Source organism: Ictidomys tridecemlineatus, chromosome 13, assembly GCF_052094955.1.
Source record: "Ictidomys tridecemlineatus isolate mIctTri1 chromosome 13, mIctTri1.hap1, whole genome shotgun sequence".
Lineage (NCBI taxonomy): Eukaryota > Metazoa > Chordata > Mammalia > Rodentia > Sciuridae > Ictidomys > Ictidomys tridecemlineatus.
The window spans coordinates 48,462,029-48,471,233 of NC_135489.1; the positions used below are offsets into that span (position 1 = coordinate 48,462,029).

The 9,205-nt window shown below is 47.6% G+C and overlaps 1 pseudogene; it reads right to left on the bottom strand.

Moving 5' to 3' along the window:
- Nucleotides 1–3,752: 3,752 nt before the first annotated feature.
- LOC101970069 (elongation factor 1-alpha 1 pseudogene) lies at nt 3,753–8,758 on the bottom strand (annotated as a pseudogene).
- Nucleotides 8,759–9,205: the final 447 nt, after the last annotated feature.

The window sequence follows — 9,205 nt, forward strand, 5'->3', positions numbered from 1 at the left end:
ACCAGGCAGAAACTGCAAGAAGAGTTCCTGATATGGCCTGAGAGTCTGTGTTCAATCTCCTTATGCTTTAATTTCTGGAAATGTGAGAGTGCAGAGAAAAGGAAAAAAACATAATGTAACTTGAAGATATAATAGAGGGAGAGGGGTATTGGTCTGAGGAGTATTGGTCCTTTACCAACCATCCTTTTACTCCCAGCTAAAGTCTTGGGTCCATGGTATGATGATTGTGCAGTTCAGGTTTAACAAAAAATGCATAACCAGCTAAGCAGACCACAGTGAGTGACTGGACATAGAGAGCTAGGAGTGGCTACTTTAATTTCTTTTATAGCTTTACAGTCACTGCTGAGAGCCACAGTGGGGTTGGAATGGCCCCTGGCATTTTGCCAGAAGTAATGGTTGAGAGGCAAGCCATTAAGATGATGCTGGATTGATTCAATTGTATATTAGACCTTTACTGTCCACCTGGGGATTGATTCAATTGTATATTAGACCTTTACTGTCCACCTCAGCGGGCGCCACCGCTACTTTGGAGTTCTCGGGAGGATTGCCTGGGAAGTTCGTGTTGGTGGGGGAAGGTCCGGGAGAGGGAGTTCAGGTTGGTGTGTGGTGTGTTCCTTGAGGAGCAGCGTGGGTGGTGTTCGGGAGAGTTCCCGGGGAGCGTGTGTGGAGTGTGCTGGTGGAGTTCAGAAATAAAGTTTGTTCCTGCTTGAGTGGCTCGTGATTTGTGCCCAGCCAGACTGCGGCAAGTCACAGCGTAGCTTTACATAAAAACATTAATGCTAATTTTCTTAATTTGGTCAAAATACTTCCAAAGCCCTGTATACTCAGGTTAATACTGATGAAAAAGTTGAGACTACATTAAATGCTTTGGAAGCTGCTGTTATTAATATTGGAAATGAATGTGCCACTCTCAAATTTAAGCAAAGCCTTAAATGCCATGCTTAAGTCTGCAATACTGCAGCCAGGTATAATGGCTCCCAGTGGGATTTGGAAAAGGTAAAAAAATCAACTACTGGGCATTTGGCATGATATTAATAACAACAGCCCGGATCTTATGGAGTTACATCATAACATCCAGGACATCAAGCAGGAACAACTTCATAAATCCTGCATCTCTGGCTGAACAAATACTACATGATCTAAAAGGCTTTAATCCTGGAAATGTACTGAAGACTTCTACATGGTATGCTTTTGGAATTATGTACTAATTCTTTTTTTGTGTTATGATGATAGGTTGTCATACCCTCAGAAATGAAATCTGGGAACGTCAAGTAACAACATATCACATCACTTGGGCTTAAAAAACAAAAAGTGAGAGATGTTGGAAGCTATGAATGAACTGTGGGCATGTCTGGGCCATCTCTAAGAGAAGGTGAGGCCCTCAGAGAACCTCAGAGAACCCTTGGTTATCTTACGGATCTGAGACTGCTCCATTGCCCTACCGAAGTCCTGCTCAAAGAGAATTCTGTGATACTGCAGAATTTATTGGCTCAGACAGTACTAGGCTGAAACACAACTCCCTGGAGGTGGAAAGAGATACCAGTGCCCCAACTAGCCTTGTGGTGCCACTTGCCTGGAGGAGGAAAAATACTCCGCAAGTGAGAAGTCCCCAATCAGGCCAGCTTCCCAGAAGCTTCTTGTTTCTTGTTTACATTGAAGAACTGTCCTTACTATAAATTTCTTTGGTGTGTTTCACTATAAATAAAGCAGTCATGGGCTTTCTCCTTTTGTTAGGACTCATCAGGTCTCTTCTACCTGTTGAGCCCTTGCTTTAAATATATTTTTCTGCGCTTTTGTTTTATTTCTCAATATGATATTTTCAGACTTTTACTTCCAACCAGCCCACACCTGTGAAGGTAACCTATTCCCCCAACTTGCAGTCTGCAGGTGAGAGGAGAGCATCTCACAGTTCTGAGGGCTGTGAATTTTACAGGGGTCAGCAGGGTGTTCATCCCCCAGCAAGCACAGATTGATGAGCCTTTGTCCTTTTTCCTTGGGCACACTGGACTGCTCTTTGCAAACAGCCCCTGAGTTCCAGTTCTAGCCCTTGTTATCTACAGAACGCATTCAGGTTCCATGGCTTAATTCAGACTCCAGTTCTTCAATACCAGGAGCACAGTACAGAACTATGGAGCAGGTTTGGGTGGGTACCAGGCCTAAGGAGGGGACAGTGTGCCTGTTGCATCAGAAAGTGAAAGCCTTGATGATGAATGACCTGGCCCAAAGAAGCCTTTCACAAGCAGGTGCTGGGAACCTCCAAGGAGCATTGGGCCAAGAAGCTGAAAGAGGTGCCTCCTGCCTGCAGGATGCTTCTTGGCCTGGTCTCTTCTGCTGGCCACCTCAATGGTAGAGCTCCCTCCCACACTCCCAGGAACTCCTGCTGATCCTGGAGCCCCATGTCACTAACATTTCTTCAGGGCTATACCACTGAGTGCTTTAATGTGCATTCTTTAGATTTAGCCCTTACTAAACCATTCTCAGGCTTGGAAACAGGAGCAGCAATGCATGTCAGGGGTAGAAGTCAACTTTCCAGCACTCACCCCTAAAAACATTTCCCTTAACTTGATTATTGTCTACTAGAGACAAGTCCCTTTGCAAAACTAAAAAGGATTGATTTACATTTGTTCTTTCACTTGTTTGGCTTTATTTCCCAAATTTTCACATGGTACTGTTACTATTCATTTTTCTAAAAGTAGCAACCAAAGTCACTGAGTCTATTCAGGCATTGATAGCATGAAGTGGTCATCCAGCCACCATGGTCAGATAAATCCAGAATTTTCTAGGACAGGCTTATGTTGATCCCCTTTTTGAGGTTATTATTCTTGCTGCCAGATTGCACCTAACCTCTTGGTGGCACCAAGTGACATGCTATTCTGTACTCTTTCCTAATCTTTGGTCCCATCATGCCTGAATTAAGGCAGTGGTCCAGACTGGCCAGAGCATTGGTAGAAGTCTATTACTGTCATCCATCTAGCAGAACTATTGAGTAATGAATTGCAGGTAAGGGTTTGTTAATAGGAGATTACAATCTTTTTAAAAAAGAACAGAAAAGCAACAGTTATTTCACGGCTACTGTGCCACCATTCAATTTATCTTTATGACAGCCTGGATCTTATTGATGAGGAAACTGAGGCTAGGTGAGGCTGAATAACCAGTCCAGTGCTGCACAGCTGGCCAGGGCTGGGTCCAGCTCACCAGTGTGAGGAGTGACTTCTGTGCATGTTTGTCACTGGGCTTTAGGTCGGATGCTCATACTTTGTCTCAGTCTTCCATGTCACTCTGGGGAAATGGTATAGTCACTTTCTAGGCTGCCATCACAGAGTATCAAAATCTGGACAGCTTAAAACAACAGAAATGCATCATCTCACAGTTCTATGGGCCAGAAGTCTGAAACCAAGGTATGGGCTAGATCATGTTCCCTCTGAAGGCTCTAGGGTGGATCCCTCTTCCAGCTCCAGGGCTCAGCTCTAATCCTCAGCTTCCTTGGCTTATGGCCACATCACTCTAGTCCCCTGGCCATCTTTCCATGTGTGTCTTACATCATCTTCCCTCAGTATGGGTTGAGCCCATTTTTTTTCTCATTAAACTTTTTGTTTTAATGGGTCTCAAAATTCTGTGACAGATTTTTGGTCAAGTTGTTTCCATTAAAAAGTATTGATTTTAAAAAAGAATAACTTAAAACTACCACACACTAAAAATAAAAAATGGTCCACAAAACATTTTCCTTTCCTTCTGAAGGTTTTTATGATGCATTGTTATCATTAACCAGTCTTTTACTATTAAACTTAAATGGCCAATTGAGACAAACAGTTCTGAGACCATCTTACACCACTGATTAAGACTGGGGTGGCAGGTATTAGGGGTAATATTCATTTAGTCTTCTGAGCTTTCTGGGCAGACTTGGCTTTATTTCCCAAAGAAAGCCTTCTTGTCCACTGCTTTGATGACACCCACACCAACTGTCTGCCTCATATCTCAAACAGCAAAACGACCCAGAGGAGGATAGTCAGAGATACCTAGAGGATAGTCAGATCTCAACACAGATGGGCTTTCCTGGAACCATTATCAACGATGGCAGCATCACCAGATTTCAAGAATTTAGGGCCATCTTCCAGCTTCTTACTAGAATGGCAATCAATCTTTTCTTTCAGCTCGGCAAACTTGCAAGCAATGTGAGCTGTGTGACAATCCAGTATAGGAGCATAGCCAGCGCTGATTTGGCCCGGATGGTTCAGGATAATCACCTGAGCAGTGGAACCAGCTGCTTCCATTGGTGGGTCATTTTTGCTGTCACTAGCAACATTGCCACGACAAACATCTTTGACAGACACGTTCTTAACATTGAAGTCTATATTGTCTCCAGGAAGAGCTTCATTCAGAGCTTCATGGTGCATTTCAACAGACTTTACTTCAGTTGTGACATTGACTGGAGCAAAGGTGACCACCATGCCAGGCTTGAGAATACCAGTCTCCACTCGGCCCACAGGGACAGTACCAATACCACCAATTTTGTAGACATCCTGGAGGGGCAGACGCAAAGGCTTGTCAGTTGGATGAGTTGGTGGCAGGATGCAATCTAAAGCTTCAAGCAATGTGGTTCCATTGGCACTGCCATCTTTACAGGTGACTTTCCATCCCTTGAACCAAGGCATATTAGCACTTGGTTCCAACATGTTGTCACCATTCCAACCAGAAATTGGCACAAATGCTACTGTGTCAGTGTTGTAGCCAATTTTCTTAATGTAGATGCTGACTTCCTTGACAATTTCCTCATATCTCTTCTGACTGTAGAGTGGCTCAGTGGAATCCATTTTGTTAACACCAACGATTAGTTGTTTCACACCCAGTGTGTAGGCCAGAAGGACATGTTCACGGGTCTGCCCATTCTTGGAGATACCAGCTTCAAATTCACCAATGCCAGCAGCAACAATCAGGACAGCACAGTCAGCCTGAGATGTGCCTGTATTCATGTTTTTGATAAAGTCTGTGTCCTGGGGCATTAATGATAGTCACATAATACTTGCTGGTCTCAAATTTCCACAGGGAGATGTCAATGGTGATACCACAGTCACGTTCAGCTTTCAGTTTATCCAAGACCCAGGCATACTTGAAGGAGCACTTTCCCATCTCAGCAGCTTCCTTCTCAAATTTTTCAATGATTCTTTTGTCCATCCCATCACTTTTGTAGATCAGATGGCCAGTAGTGGTAGACTTGCCTGAATCTACGTGTCCAATGACAATGATGTTGATATATTTTCCTTTCCCATTTTGGCTTCGATTTAGCGGTGGTTTTCACGACACCTGTGTTTTGGCGGCAAACCCGTTGCGAAAAAGAAAAAGCCCAAATTTCTTTATAAAAAAACACCAGCCCTTTGGATGAAGGGAAGCCATAATGTCTTTGGTTACACCTGTAAAGACCCTGTTTTCAAATAAGGTCACTGGGATGTCATGGGTTTAGGACTCCAGCACAACTTTTTAGGAGGATAGTTCAACCCTTAACAGAGGGTATTATGCCCACTCAACAGAGGAGGCAACTGAGGCCCAGAGAAGGTAAGTGACTTGCCAGCCATATAGATCATAAGTGAAAACATCAGGTCCAGCTACGGTCTATGCTCTTGCATCCTGGGAGTTGCTGGGTGAAGCTGCTTAGGGAAGGTTCCAAGGTGGCAGTGGTGTCCTCTGTTCCTGGGTTCTACTGCTCTGGAGGTCTTCGAATAGAGTTTTTGATATGTGGACATAAATCTCCAGCTTATCTGGAGGTGATGGGGGGGCTTTCTACACTATCCATTTGCCTCTCCCTTGACTTGACCTGACTCAGTGGGATCACATGGTGGCACCCACATGGCCTTCAGACATTATCCAACACAGAACAAAGCTCAACTACCAAATGCTTTGTCAATGCTCATTTATCAGAAGCCAAGCTTTGGTGGGAATCTGTGCATTTGGTAGCAATCTTCCTCCAGCCAGGGGAAGGCGTGCCTCATCTGTGTCTGGGAAATTGGCCTGTAGAGACCTTGGGATCTGCTGTGGCTCGAGAGACATGGTGTCAAGTCTCTGCCTTTTACACAGCCGTGTTTCCTTCTTTTGATTTAGCTACAAAATCATTTACCACAACTTAGAGCAGAACATCAGAGCAGCTGACGCAGTGGAGGACCTGAGGTGGTGCTGCGCCCATCATGGGCCAGACATAGCCATGAACTGGCTGCAGTTTGAGGTAAGGAGGAGACTCTAGGAGCCCATTGAGGGTGGAGCCTTCCAGAGTGCGAGTGGTCCTAGAAGAGACAGCTTCTCCATCCCTGGAATGGCACAGTGGGACGAACCATGCTGTGGTGCTCTTGGGCACAGCTGGGATTTCATCCTGCACCGGTGGCACAGGACACTGTGAGAAGTTCCCTTGGGTTTCTCAGAGGTGCCCACTAACAGCTTGGCAGGGTAACAGTGGGAGGAATATCTGACAGGCTGTCTCTCTGGAAGGTGTGTCTTGGCCTGGCTTGTCTATGGCTCCCAGCTAGAAACCAGCACCTGTGTGTACCTTATGTACACATTTGCCATTGGTACTGAATCATGCCTGACTTTTTGTTCTTGTTTCCTTTCCACAAGGAAGAGCAAATCTCTGTTTTATATCTAACTCACGGATTTCCTAGTCCCCTGCTCATGTCTTCAGTACACACAGCCTTGTGTGTGGTGGTTCCCCACCCCAACTCCTCACTATGCACGCAGCACAGCATCTGATGCAGCTTTTTGTGATGGTTGTTAACCATGGACTCTTCTTTCCAAAATTGCTTGATGCAGATTCCATTGGCTCTTGGAAACCACCAATGTGCTCTAGAAGACCTTCCTGTAGGACTTTCCCAAAGACCTCTGTGCCATGCTTTGTAACGGTCACCAGTGGAATCCATCAGCCGATCACCTGCTTCCTAAGGTGGACACCAGCTTCCACCTCCTCCACCCCTACCACACTGCAGAGTGGGATGAGGTGGGAGGAGGCAGTGACAGGTTCCAAAGCAGGCAGAGACAGGTTCCAAAGCGACCCCTTCAAGCACCTTGAACTCTGTGGTGAGACTGAAGCTCCAGGTTAGGCCAGGCCTGACGAGTGACTAGCCCAGCCCCTCTCAGCTCCTCTGTCCTGGCAGCCACGGGGCAGGCTGGAATTATCCCAGTTTGCAGAAAAGGAAACAAATCTAGATGCTCCCCAGAGTTTCCTTGATTCACTCGAGGCTCCGTGAGAAAAACCTGGATTAAGACCTAGGTCTTGAGGGCAAGCCTCTTCTTGTCACACTCCAGAGTGGGGATGAAGAGAAATGGACAAGAGGATAGAATGCTTAAAATCTTGTATAAATTACTTCTACTCTGAGAGGCCCTTTCTTATAGCCTCCCCCGCCCCCGCCAGCCCATTAATGCACTGGCTTCTCATGATGCACCCAAACACTTTTGTTCTGCCCAAACTCTGGGACTCAGCTTCCCTAGGAAGACAGATGACTTCCTTCCCTGTTGGAGGGTTAGGGCAAGGGACAAGTGCACAGATGCTCAGAAGGCAATTACTGTCATGAGTATGAGGGACACCTAGGCCAGAGGCAGGCACCTTCTGCCATCTTTAGATGTCCTTCCCATAGTCTCCATGTTGGACCACCAAGGCCTCTTGGCTCCTCCTTCCTCCATTTCCCATAATCATTGTGTTGAATCACTGCTGCCACCAACCCTCCTTGGGGATCCCCAGAGCCCCTCATCTGACTTCAGGGCAAGTGTCAGTGAGTCCTGGGCCTTCCTGTGAGGAAGAACTCCACCAGGGTACCAGGGAGCTATTTCATCATCCCTCTCCCAGCCCTTTCTCCCTGCCAAAATGCGACCTGGCCCAGTGACCAGGCAGCCATCTGGCTCTGCCACAGCTAGGTCTTCAGGGGTCCCTGCAGACAAATGACAGGGCTGCGTCTACAACACTGCCTTCCTCCCAGGCCTGAGTCTGGCACATGCAAGGCCTCTCTCCACCTGGCCTGGTGTTCCCTGGGCAACCTCAGGTTTCCTGTCCAAGAGTGGCCTTTGCAATAGCTTACATTTTTTTTGGTTGTTGCTGTTTGTTATTAATGGGGTGGGTCTAGTGGCTAAGGGTCAGGCAGGCCTGGAGAGAACCCGCTTACAGCCTGTGGTGACAGATGATGGAGGCTGAGAAGGGCCCTGTGAACACCTACCTGACCCATCTCATGGGAATGCTGTACTCTTCCTCACTTCTGGTTTGCCCCCCTCCAGGAACCCATCCTTCTCAGACTGGGCTGAGACTCATCTTCTTTTGGCTCCAGTGTTCCTAGAGCAAAACAGAAAGGAAACAATGAGATAAGTCTGGCCCATCCTGTGAATCCGGATTATGTTTCCTCTTCAGATCCTTTGGGAGAAGCGTTAGGAAAAGAAGGAAGGAAGGAACAAAGGAACTAAAGGTAGCTTAACTCTTTTGAGAAAGGTTACCTAACACCAACTGTCCGTGGGCGGACACTGGAACGACTGGTCCTGCCACACCCACCAGGAGGTCGTGAGACCCCCCCTTGCAGCCGTTGGGCCAACGGATGGATGTGCGCGTGCGAGCCTCCTTCTGGCCTTGGCAGCACCACGCGGGGCGCAGCACACAGAACCGGTACCTGAGAGGGGGTTGGGGGCGGGGGCGGGGCCGGTGGCAAGGTTGGAGCGGAGGTCCCAGGGAAGGAGAAGGAGGGTGAGGTCCATCCAAGGTGAGGCTTTGCGTTGGGCCTGATGTTCCGTATGGCCCCATCGCCTTGGCTGCACTAGCTTTACCAGAGTCAGCTTCAGTACCTCCTGGTTAGGGAACCCCCATGCATGGCATTTCGGGTCTCTCATGACAATGCAGGATGCTATCATGACCATTTTCAAGTGCCTCCGTTCAGTTGTCTTCAAGAAATGGCCCCTGGGCATGTTCAGGCCTGCCAGACAGGTATCCTCGCCAGATCCCGGGAGCACCCTTTGCGGGCACCAGTGACCACGGCCACGGGAGGAGGTGCTTGTTCGACCTTGGACACATGGTACAGTGGTGGCGGGCGGCTGGGCCTCACCACGTCTGGAAGCTCTGGCTCCCTAGGCTCTGCAAAGGAGGGTGGGGATGGGGGTGTACACTGCGGTGCAGGGCCGCAGAGCATTTCCAGCTAAGGAGGCACAAATCCAGAGCAGCTGGGGACTCAGTGGGAGTGCTGGGGACAGGTCA